Raw genomic sequence first — 13,585 nt, 5'->3', positions numbered from 1 at the left:
TTTTACTTATTAATTAACTCAGTATGTATTAATACTGGGGGGAGGGGGCAAACAGCTGTGCATAGCTCTCTATCAGTGTTATAGAGGGCGAACAATTTGAGTTTACCCTGTATAAGCTTTATACAGGGTGAAACTGATTTATTTGGGGTTTGGACCCCATTGGGAGTTGGGCATCTGAGTGTTAAAGACAAGAACACTTCTGTAAGCTGTTTTCAGTTAAGCCTACAGCTGTTAGGGAACGTGGTTCAGACCCTGGGTCTGGGTTTGCAGCAGGCTAGTGGATCTGGCTCAAACCAGGCAGGGCACTGAAGTCCTAAGCTGCCAGGGCAGGAAAACAGGAGCAGAAGTAGTCTTGGCACATGAGATGGCAGCCCCGAGAGGGTTTCTGTGATCCAACCCGTCACACTTCCTCAATAGAATAGAATATTCCTAAATAGAATATGCAAATATAATTTGAAAGGAAACTAAAGCTCCTAGGTATCAAAAAGAGGGAATATATCGTGAAGGTCACTGTTTTGTGACAGGAAACCTCCCTTGGACTCTTACACCCACTACAATACATCTATAGAGGATATTATGGATCCCAGTAGAGTTGGGAAATGAGTCAGCTGGATCTAGGACAAAGAGCTTTATTCTTCCTTCAGTGTTTCTCTATCTTTTTAACATTCAGCCCTATGAAGCTATCACCTTGTCCCATATTTGCCAATAGTTTGACCTCTTTGCAATAAGAGTACATGTCTAAAGACTTGTTGTTTTTTTTCCCAAAGGAAAATAAAACCTCCCATAATTGCAGTGAAACCTAGGAGATTCTAAGGCCAGGGTCCTTTATGGATCAAATTAATGTGGTATTTTTTTCCTTATAAGAAGACACCTAGATACTTGGGTGTTGCGGTGATGTAGGCATTAGAAATGCCTAGGGGTTTGGTTCTGCGCAATGCTATGCACTCTGATCCCAAACCTCAAAGCGCTTAAACACGTGCCAACGATGTCAAAGTTTGGCATGTGTTTAAGCGCTTTGCTGAATCGGGACCAGACTCCTTGGCACCTTGCTGGATTGAGCCAGACAAGAGAGAGCATTTTTGTGTGTTTTTTTGCACCAATTAAGTCTGACCTTCCCAAGAGTCCAGTTATTGATTCTACTTTAATGTGAGTGTGCAGTTATAGCCACTGTACAAAAGGTTGCTCTAATGACACAGTGTCTCAGACTTGGGACATCTCTTACTGCCACGTAGTAACATAACCTTTCAACAACCAGCTGGGGCATACATACTTGACAGAAGATAGGAAATCAAAGGTAATTGGCATTTTCCAGTATAATTGGAGACATAAAGAGATTACATGATTACCCAATCACAATGCTTTTCTGGCATCCTACTGTTTTGTACTTTGTCACTGTGACCATTACAACTCATGATAATAGTCAAGGTTGTGGCAATGCTGGCTAGAAATGTTGTTATGAATTTAGTTCCAAAAATGGAAAGATATTTTGTTCCTTTTAACCAGCTGGATATAGTCCCTTTCAGCCTCTGAAATGGCCCCTTCCTTTTGCTGTTTGTCCATGCTGTGAACTTGGTTGTGAGTCCACTTGTAGCACTGATGCTATTTGGGGATTGGGGGGGGAGCATCTTAAGAAACTAATATTGAGCCGGGGTACTACTTACCCTGGTCTCTTATTAGATGCTAGATGCTGAACAGACTCTAGCCCAAATTCTTAGCAGTGTCCAACTTCCAAGAATGAAGCTGAGAAGGGAAGCCAGATGGGAACGAACTGCAGCTTCTTGATTCTGGGGCTGGTTCTATGCTGGTCCCAGTCCTGGCCCTAAAATGTCCATCTTCCAGTTAGGGATTTCTGGAGCACGGCACACTTTGACCATCATTCCAGCACATCCCTTCCTAATCCCAAGAGGCACCCTTCACTGGAGATAGCCATGGGAGAAGACACAGGAGCTGGCTATGCTGTCTCTCGGCTGGCTGGGACTCCCCAGGGCTGAAGAAATCCTCAAGAAGAGAGATCTGGTTGCTTCTGCTCCCTTCACATTGTAAGAGTGAAGCTGAGTGAGAGGAGTGAAGCTCAAGGTTGACTCCACAATTTTTTCTCCAACAGTTCCAGGATTGAACCTACAATTTAAAATAAATTAAAACAAATGATAGAACTGGGATACTTGGTGAGTCCATTGTAATCAATACTTTACATAACATAATACACAGAGTTAAGAAAAAAATCACCCAGCTACCTACATTTTTTAATACATAGAACTTCAGTGTGGGATCTCTTCCTGCTTGTGAATGTTGTACTTTCCTTCCTCGCAAAGACTCTGATACTACTACAGAAATAGCTCCTACATTATAATTTCCTTTGCTGGTACTACCCATACAGCAACCAAAACTGACAAATTATTTACCAGTATCCCTCTGATGCCTGATTTTCTGTTCCATATTTCAAAAGCAGATTGTATTTATTTATGTATAGGATTTCCCTGGAGATCAAACACTATAGCACCTGAGCGCCTCACAATAATTAAAGCTGCATCTTAAAATCCAAACAGAAAGTGGTGAGTGGGTAAAATCTTTCCAGTCTGGGCTCCACTATATGCTGTCCTCCATACAGTCCAAATGACTTTTAGCAAAAGAAGCTCAAACCTTTGAAGGCCTGTCATTCTCCTCTGGCCTCCTTAACTCAAACCTTTTCATCTCAATTATTGGCAGGCTGTTACTCTGAGTACACAATGAATTACAGGTACATTACATCTATCTTTAGTGATTCATATAGGTCTGATTATTCTACTGATTATTGTATTAAGAAACTCATTGACATACTTCTCACAATTTCTGTGAAACTTTTAATGCAAATCTGGAAGGGGGAGGGATAGCTCAGTGGTTTGAGCATTGGCCTCCTAAACCCAGGGTTGCAAGTTCAATCCTTAAGGGGGCCACTTAGGGATCTAGGGCAAAAACAGTACTTGGTCCTGCTAGTGAAGGTAGGGGGCTGGACTCAATGACCTTTCAAGGTCCCTTCCAGTTCTAGGAGATAGGAAAGATAACTCTCAATTATCTGTTAATCAATGGATTAATCTGCTGCCCATCACATATAAATTAGAGAAAACTGTCACCAACAGTTATTTTCAGCTAAATTTGCAGGTAGTCTAGATCCCTGTGGAATTCTCTCAGACATCTGCTTTCAATTTTTACTTGAGATGCTCACTCTGGGATTTAAACATCATTTAATTCATTTAGTTTCCTTTTTCTTTTTCCATTTGATTTTTCCAATGAAAACCATTTGCCATCTTGTAATATAAAATATGTAAAATGTACTAAAATATATCCATTCTGTCAAACAGGGGATGCATTTATTTATTTTTATTTATACCAACTTTTAGAAGGGGGCACCCTTGACAACTTTTCACAAATATACTAAAATAAGCAGACCAGTCAGTTCCCCAAGTTTAATGCAAATCCACAGCAACAACATCGATGCACCTGAAATTAATTGATCCCAGCCCATGCAAACCCCAAGCCACCACTACCTATCCCTGGTCTTGTCATGGACAAGGGAGAAAAGGTGAGTGGAGCAGTGCAGCATGAAGGTGCTTGTTACATTGGCAGCTGGACTGTAATTTCTTTCATTTTCTAGCTCTGGCTCCCATCCTGGGAGGTGCTGAATACCTTAAATTCCCATTCATGTCTGGGGGACTTTGGAGTTCTGAGCAGATTTCAGGTGTCACTCAACACCACAAAAGTATCACATCAATGGGACCCAATTCTGCCCTGGAATCCACTACCACAGGCCCTTTGTGCCTATGTGGTGTTCCTGTATGTGGCTACAGAGGTCTGTGTCAGTGGATCCTGAAGCAGGATTGCAGTCTTAATTAGTGCATTTATCTCTGATTTAATTTCATAAAGTCATAGAGTTTAAGGCCAGAAGGGACCACCAGATCATCTAATCTACCATCATCACCACTTGCACACTAGACCCAACAACCCACGTTAGACTAAAGTATTACAGCTCACAAGAGACTAAACTATTATGTGTCACAGGCAGAGAATAGAAGGGACCAAGGTGCACCAATGTCCAATGCCTGGCAATGACAGGGGATTAATTCAGAGAGTCCCAGCAAGTGACCTGCACTCCATGCTGCAGAGCAAGGTGAAACTCCCCCAACGTCATTGCCATCCCTGTACTCCTTATAACACCTAATAAAAGCTCTCACATTTGATGTGCTTGGAAGTGAGCACCTTGCATTCTCTTCGGGGTCTCTCTGAAAATGACCTGAACATTTCTGACAGCTGATCAAGAATTTGAAATCCTTCTTATCCTGGCCCCCAAAGCTAGAACTTTTAAATGCTTATCAACGGCCTCTTAACTACGACAATAAACTCCCATGCTGCTAGCACTCCAAACCATGTTGGTCATCTTGCTAAACTCATGTCTTAGTATCATAATGTTGAGTAATCATATTTTTAAAAAATCTTTAAATAAATAAAAAATGATTGTTTAAAATTGCCAGCTCTTACAATCATAAGAGTTCTCTCAGGACCATCCATATTGCCTTCCCCCCATTATTAGTACTGCATACGAGTAGCCCGTAGTAGGTGAAGACCAGACTTTCATGCTATAGTTTTGGACTTTGTTAATTAATTAAGAGTAAGTTTTGAAGAGGAAACCTGTCAAGAACTTGTATTTAGGATTTTTGTAGGAGATTGCTATTTTTTGCTTGCTTGTTTCTTGACAGACTTGCATGGTTCTACATGCCCAGTCACCTTGGACAAGTACTTTTTTTATATATAAGTAAAATATTGCTCATTATTGTGGTAATGGTGATTAGGAGCAAGCAAATTTAGACTGGCCTCTGAATAGAGTGGGGGTGGAGCACCGATTGGCAAAAACAAAAGTTAGCCCCTGTGTTCCCAGAACTGGCAAAACTGCCCAATACTACCCACCTCACAGGCCCCAGCACAGAAGCCATGGCTAGGAACCTAGCTGAGGAGGAGTTAAGGCAGATTGCTCCAGCAATCACTTGAGAGCTGCTGCAGTTGCACCCAATTTAGAGCAGCCCTGAGGTACTGACCCTGTGTGCATAAAACTCTTGTTAAGAATATTTTTTGGCTTTTTCTATAGGGGAAAATACTGGGTTTATTTGTTGCATTACTGGAGGTGGTATGACTTTTTCTACTTTTGGGCTTATAGGATTTTAAAACAAGAAGATATTTGGAGCATGGAGAATTTTTCTCATCCGATTATAACAATGATAAATTACAAGAAAGGGTAAGGTCTAGGATATTTGAGAGAGCCCCATTAAAGTGATTTCCAGATGAGGTAAAGAAGACCCATTTCTGTTTTTTATTTGACAAAATCAGTTTTTTAAGATGTTCTCTTAATGGATGAGCCTGTAATAAATGACATTATGGCACTTATGGTGGTCAGGCATGAACAGGCTAAGTGGGATATATATTCTTTTAGTTAAATTATGCTTGTCACAGGGAAAACAAACCCACATTGCCTTCTAGGGAACCTTTCCATTCAAAATCCATCAATCAGTCCTCCAGTTCAATGTCTGAATAATGTAACCTTTATCTGATGAAGATAAGAACTGGCAATGGCAGTTAGAAAACTTTGCCACATAATAAATACAATTAAGTTATAGATTAGACATATAGATATTAATGCACAACTCGTGTAGGGAATTCAGACAATACAGAATGCTTAGTAGGGAAAATCCTGGTCCCATAGTAGTCAGTTGCGAAACTTCTCTTGGCTACAGTGGGGTCGGGATTTTTCTGAATGTTTTTAAAGCTTGGCCCCAGTTCTTAGCAGGAAAACAGCATGGTCTACTGGGAAGGGTATAGGATTAGGAGTCAGGAGGCTTGGACTGTATACCTGGCTCTGCCTTGTATGGTCTTGGACAAGTCACTTCACCTCTCTGTGCTTCAGTTTCTCTGAATAGAGATTTGTGCAATAGAGATAATGATACCCATCTTCGTAAAGCTCTTTGAGGTCTATGGATGAAAAGCACTGTAAGTGCTACATATTATTGTTTAGGAAAATGTGGCATAATAGTAATGAATTATATATTCCACATTTGTTTTGAAAATTAAGGTGGTCTTCAGCCGTAATTTGTCTGTCTACAAAAGCTCCACAAACTTTGTAACTTGGCAGCCACAGAGTTTAATCCTGATGCAGTGGCCATCTTAACACAATTGAGCTGAAGAATGTTGGTTGCAACCTTCCTTTCCTGTCTTCAAGCCAGCTGAATTCTTTGAATTGTCTCTCCCTATGGTCAAATACAGAAACAAGTCCACTAGTGACATTATCGGGAAGTCTCCAGTGACCAAGCCTCAGGCATGGCCCTGAAGTCCTTATGTGGGGAAGGGAGATATTCCCAAGTAACAGATGATACCTATGTTTGAAATCAGCAAGTATAGAATTAAAAGGCATGGGAAAAGATGGCAAGAAATTGACTGAGGACATAGTGTCATTGATCAGACGAGGAAAAAGCCTCCACTGGCAGAAAGCCAACTATTTTATTTTTTAAAGATTTACTTTGAATGAAAATACATAAAAATCCATTTTAAGTAAATGGAAGTGCTTGTGAAATGTGCCAGACTGATAAAACCAAAGTGCAAATCCTCTCGCTATAGAGCATGTCCAGCACAGCAATAAAAACTACTCTGTAGAGCTATGCAGTGTACTGCAGAACTGCCCTGTAGGGATCACCTCTTGGGGCATGAATATAATTAATTCTCCAGGCTACTTGGGGTCTGTGCTGAAAGCCACTATGTTGATATTGCTGATTTTTTTTTTTTTAATATATATGAACAGCTAGGTACTAGCGTGAAACCTGCAAGTCACTTCACATACCAGTGGGTAGTTCAGCCAGCAGCCACATACATGATGGTGGTAACTTTCATTCTCTAGCGACAGCAGCCAGATTTGAACCAGTGACCTAAAATAAAGGTAAAAGATGCCAGATCTTGTTACCAAGTCCCCAAGCCCTCCAATCTTTCTGTTCTCTCATTCTGAAGCCAGGACACTAACTTAGCTCAAAGAATCTCCAGAGCAGAGCTGAAATTAGCTATTTTCATTTGTCTTTGGTTTGGCAACAAACAGTACGAATTAGGAAAACCTACAGTGGCCAGTTCCATTTGTGGTGGGGCTGACTGGTTTAAGTTTGCAGTGTCCCTTTTGCAGCGTCTTCCCGCTGTGCATTTCGCTCCCACCTCCCCTCCCCCTGGTGGCAGATTCCTCCTCCTGGTGGCTAGATCCCTCCTTCCATCCCATGCCCTGATGCCAGCATCCCCCTTCCCTTCACCCTCCCATGAATTGGCTTCCTCCAACTGCCAAGATGTGATTCTACTACAGTTGTATACTGTTAAATGACAACAAAATGATGAAGGGCCAGAGTCTTGGGGTAGAGCAAAAAGAGCATAGGGGCTGGTCAGATTCCACTGGAGAGCACAGGCATGGTCCCTCCAGAGGCCCCTGGGCATACTAAATGATTAAAAAGGGAAATCAAAGGGTATGCTAAGGATTGAGAGCATGCTACACAATCTCCAAGAGTGGTGTAGTGGTTGTGAACTGCCAGGGAATCTGTAGGAATTCTGTCTGGTTCCAGCTGCTCTGTACCCCTCTAATGCACCTGACAGTGCCTACAGCACAATCTATTCTAAGGAAATGGCAAAATGAGTCCTTCTGAAGAGCAAGGAAACTGAATATCCTTCTTACCGCGATACGGGATCCTTGTACAGGGCAAGTCTGAGATACAGTGCCAGGTATGTCTGGGCAGCATATGGGGTAGTTTCCATGACCACTGGTTCTGTAGAAAGAAAATGTGAACCTCAGTTTTCAATCTGGCAGCTTTCATAAGCCCTTCAATATACATCTATTTTATTTCACACAATTACCAATCAATTTTGTTTTACAGGAAAGGGCTTTCATTAGAGGCCAAGCAATCCCTCTCTCTTTCTTCATATGCATACACAAATACAGAATAGGAAGGCAATTTAAACCATAAAAATGAAGGGTCTTTCTGACTTCACATGGTATTGCCTTATTTATAGGGCCTTATAACTCAGCAGTACAACTTTGCTCTTGGCTGAAACTTGACACAGAAACAATTGTTAGCTCAGAAACAATTGTTTTTACCACACATACTGGAAAACCAGAAAAAGAACCAACATGGCCCATTGTTGCAGTCCTGCCAAACATAAATCTTCATTGACTTCAGCTGGCATTCCATTTGAGGAAGGAACACTGGAATTAAAACAACAAACATCACTGGGCACTTTTCCCTTAATTTCCACAATGGCATATTGTCAATTCAGAAATTAAATTAACTTTGCCATATGGAGAATATGTATATAAAGCAACAGGAGCTATTTTCATTTGGGAATGAGTTATTAGCAACATTATTTAATCCAAAATGTCACCAGGGACAGATGAGTCTAGTTGCTGGAGCACTGACCCAACAGACCATCACAAGGCTACTGGAGCAATAATCTCCATTGACTTCAGCTGGCGTTCATTTTGAGGAAGGAACACTGGAATTAAAACAACAAACAGCACTGGGCACTTTTCCCTTATTTCCACAATGGCATATTGTCAGTTCAGAAATTAAATTAACTTTGCCATATGGAGAGTATGTATATAAAGCAACGGGAGCTATTTTCATTTGGGAATGAGTTATTAGCAACATTATTTAATCCAAAATGTCACCAGGGATAGATGAGTCTAGTTGCCGGAGCACTGACCCAACAGACCATCACAAAGCTACTGGAGCAATAATCAGCAAACTAAACATTTTCCATGTGGGGCTTGAAATAATATTGTGTTAAGAGATCCTGCATGAAGCAGTTGTCACTGTTTATTGGGTTGATATGATTTAGTCAGGTTCTTGAATCTGATGGAGGCATTACTACTTGCCAAGTAATCGATCAGTAAACTAAAAATTCTCTTTGTGGACCTTAACACATTCAGAAACTCATGAGGTATCACTACGGTCTATGGAGTCGCAACTCTGTGATTTATTAACTCCCTCCTTATGCATTTCCTTGATTAGTAGAATTGAGTGTATTTTACATATTTCTGAATTACATATTTACCTAAGGAACTGTTACAGATTGTTGGGTAAACAAAGACATGCTTAGGGAGTGCCTACAATGGAGTTTATAAAAATGCTATTTAAGTAAATAGTAAGGATCTGACAAACAGAAACATCATTGTAAACATCTGTGCTACAATTCACGTCCTTGGGAGAAAAAGAAAAATATCTTCTTATCTGATCATTTATTTTCTTTGCATTTTACTAAGTCCAACTATCTTCAAATGGCCTTTTCTAGTTCTCTGTTAGGCAGTAGGCAGATCTGAAGAATCGGCAATCACTGGCTCATGTGACTTAGCTCTACCCACTCTGTCATCTTGCCAGCATGCCTTCCAAAGATGCAGTAAATTACTTCAGACCTAGGGCCACAGAGCATAGGAATTCTCTGCCCATGAAGCTGGTCTCTCTGTCTTGTGGAATGTGCTCTGATTTCAGAAAGTGACTGTAGACACTTAGCCTTATATGGTTCTTAAGTGCACACCGTTCCCCGTGTGAAGGTGCAAAGCCAAACTCTTCTCTGGGACAAACCTTTGTAACTCCATTGACTTCAAAGGCGTTTTTCCAGATTTACACATCTGTCAATGAAAATGGATCCAGAGCTTAAAGACATTTTCTACCCTCCTCTTTTTATAACATGATATTAATATTATGTTTATCACAGTAGTGTCTCAGGACTCCAACCAAGATCAGGGCCCATTGTGCTAGACACTGTGCAGAGTGGAAGACAGTTTCCTGCCCTGAAGGTTTACAATTTGAAAGGCAAGACAAACCAATATAGACCGATAACAAATGAGCAATTGGTCAAAAGTTACAATGCAATTTCTCCCTAATTATCAATCACTCTCATAACAACCTCCTGTCTTGCAGACCAAATGAAGCTCTCCACTTTGTGCTATTTTAATATCTATCATCAGAGATCTTCTGCCATCTACATTTTGTGCCAGTGCTTTCTTTTTGTATATGCCTGTGCTGCAGTAAAAGAAGATAATCTTACATTTGGAGACCTCCAAAACCTAGAGATCACTGAGTTTTGTTTTGTTTTTAAATGAATCTGGAGCTGTCTTTACTGAGCACTCCCACTAGCTGCTCTGAATGAAAAGGTACAAAGTCTTTCTTTCATTTCAAAGCACAAAGGTCCAAAACTGTTCTTGCTGGTGTTGTAGTCATAAGAAAAGCTACTTTGTGAGGAAGTACACTAATACATGGGATTGTGCCATTTAGCACTGCCTTGAATAGGGAGCCATGCACAACCATGCTGTCCCGGAGGGGCTCAGCAGAGGATTGTTCCTCAAGGAGCTCTGCTGAATCATCCCCTGCCAGGAATCCATCCTTAAAGCTCCCTAGGGCAAATGATGTGTGCATTTTGCACCATTATATTGGATGGTTCAGTCTATTCCCCTGGCACACCATGGGCTGGTGTAGAGACAACAGGGCCAAGGCCTTGCTTCCTTCCTTCCCACTTTGGGGTGATGTGTTTCTCTGGGCAAGCGTGGAGCATGCAATCCCCATGCTTCCCAACCATAGGAATTGTGATTGTCCCTGACACTTGTGCAGAAGCACAAAGGAGGTGGAAGTTTCTTTCCAACGTTTGCCTTCTCTCTGCACTAAAGCACAATGTGTCCCAAGAATAGTAGTTTGAAAAGAATATTGCACAGGAATCCTGCCGGTCTCACCTGAAAAACTAGCCATTAGACAATGAATTGCAAAGCATCTTGTTCACCCATGAATACACCCTTTTTTCTATAGAGAGGTAAATATATTATAGGCAGGGATGGTAGCACCGTCTATTGCTAAGACTGCCCAACACTTTCCATTATAAGGCCCTCTTGTAAGTTGCTTATAACTTTGTGAAATGCTAACAGTTTGGGTTGAAATTTTGCATGCCAGCTGTTTACCTCAAGCTGAAGGTTTCTGGAAAGTTTCACCCATTTCCAAGAAAAAGACTAGAGAAATTTACATAGTTTTGCCATTTTAAAAAATTCTGGGAACTTTTTCTTTGGAAAGCTCATGTTTTGATCAGTGACTTGGAATTTGGCAGAAGGATGGGTGTTTGTTCAGGGATGTGTCTTTTGCTGCTCCCGTGAAAATCTGCCCAAACGTGGCCAAGCTATAAGCCTTTGAAAAATCTCAGCTCATATATGGTCAACAATAATTTAGAATTTAGCAGTTAAAAATCTCCAAAGATTCCATCCTCACTGAGCACGCTGCATCCCCTCACAGCTCCTACTACTGACCAGATTGCACATACATCATACACACAGTGATTGGCTGAGCAAGGAGAATGGGAGCCAAGGTCAGCGTGGGGGTAGAGGTAGGAGAATGAGATTGGATGAACAGCCTGAGGAGGGAGACTAGGAGCTGGGGATGTGGGGAGAATGACTGGATGGCAGGGGGAGGGGAGACAGGTTGGATGAGGAGCCAGGATGGAGGAAGTGGTACTGGCTGGGCAAGGAGCCTGGGAATGTGAATGTGTATGTGGCGTTGAGGGGGGAAGAGACTGGGAATGGGAGCCTGGGGAGGGAAGGAAATTGTATGTGATCATGTAGTTAAAGATTGTATCTTAGTGCATATGGGCCAGCGCGGGATGAATTAAGGTTGTACAGACAGGAAATGCCAGAATTCAGTCTAATTTCTGAGTGCTTGACTTTGCAACCTGCTTTTAACCTACTTTTTGTGTGTATTATATAAGTAAAATGTATATGTTCATTAATATAGTGTGGAGGCTGAGAAAAGGAGTACACAAAGGAAAGAAATTAATGTTAAAACTTATCCTGCAGCAGAAAACTTATCCATGTTAAACACCCTGTATATTTCATTAAATGTATTTTAAAATTTCAACAGAGAATCAGAGTATACGGCCAGAAGAGACTATTATCTAGTCTGACCTCCTGCAAAACACAGGCTATCGAATTTCACCCAATAATTTCTGCACTGGAAGAAATTATTCTTCCCTGCTACATAAGTCCAATATCCTGTCTATGAATTAGAACATATCTTTTAGAAATCTGTCCAATCTCCACTTACAGACTTCAAGCAATGATGAATTTACCAATTCCCTTGATAAGCTGTTCCAGTGATTAATTACACTCACAGTTAAGAATCTGTGTCTAATATTTCAATTTGAATTTATCTAACCTCAACTTCCAGCCATTGGATCTTTTCAGACCTTTGTCTGATCAATTAAAAGGCCCCCTAGTGTCAGGAATCTTCTCACCAGGAAGGTACTTAAACCTGATGAAGATCCCTCTTGTCCTTCTCTTTATTATACTAAATAAATTGAGCTCCTTAAGTCTCTCATTGTAAGGTCTCACATAACTCTGGTGCTTCTTGTCTGAACCATCTGCAATTTTTCAACATCCTTTGTGGGGATTAAGATTGCCTCTCAACAAAGTAAAATAGGATGAGAAAGTATTACACATCCACAACATAGTAAATACCTTTGCTTTCAAACTTCCTTCTCTGTGTGCTTGATTTCTCGATCATAATATTGGATTAATGTTAGTTTTTGAATTTAAGTTCCTGTCACAGGGTGACTGACCCCTTTAAATGAAGCTGGACCAGCACCCCTGTTCCAGAACAGGTGCTTCCAATTTGGCCAGGACAGCACATGAGTCAGTAAAGGACCAGAGAGAGGGAAGATATAGGAAATTCCTGGGGAAGGGTGAAGAGGCTTGCCAGCTCTGCTTCCCAAGCTAACAAGAGCAGGGCTGGCCTTACCATGAGGCAAACTGAGGCGGCCGCCTCAGGTGCCAGACTGTGGGGGCGGGAGGGTGCACCATTAGGACCCAGAGTGTAGAAAATTGTGTCTGCTGCTGGTGAATATGTATTCTCTCTGCTCTAGATGCACAGAGATGGTGGAGTGCTGTGCTGGAGGAAGGAAAGCACAAGAGACATAACAGGCAGGCAGGAGAAAAGGTGAGAGGGAATAACAGAAAGTAGCAGGAGCTGCAGCGAGAGAGAGGAGGAGGAGCCTCTTCTGTACCTCTCTAGCATCCCCAGGAGCCTGGACTGATTAACACCAGCTTCTCAGGGAGCTTCTTGTTTCCTGCTGCTTCCCTGAACCCACTTGAGGAGAACAGGCAGTCAACCGAAGTAGTAGGAGCCAGTTAGGCCCTTAAGACGCTGATTTCTTCCCTCACTCACGCCCTGCTACCAGCCTGCTTATTTGTCCCCTTCAATTGAGTGTTGAGAGCCACTATACCTGGCACAGAACAGCAGTCATGAGTGAAAGAAGAAAATGCCCCTCTGAGGCAGCATTCAGAAAAAGAAAGAAAGCAAAGGAAGCTTTTCTATCTAAGCAGGAAGGAGCTCTCCTGAGATACACAGACACAAATATTATGGTGAGCCTTCCAGCCCCAGTGAGGATGTGAGTGGTGAGGAGATGCCTGATCTTCCAGTTAGTCAGAGTGCAGGTGACCTGGCAGTGACTGCAGCATCCATATCTCCATCTCAAATGGATGTAACCATGCACATTCCTGAAGAAAAGTATA

This window comes from Malaclemys terrapin, chromosome 9, assembly GCF_027887155.1.
Source record: "Malaclemys terrapin pileata isolate rMalTer1 chromosome 9, rMalTer1.hap1, whole genome shotgun sequence".
NCBI classification, from domain to species: domain Eukaryota; kingdom Metazoa; phylum Chordata; order Testudines; family Emydidae; genus Malaclemys; species Malaclemys terrapin.
This window is presented reverse-complemented; position numbering follows the sequence as displayed.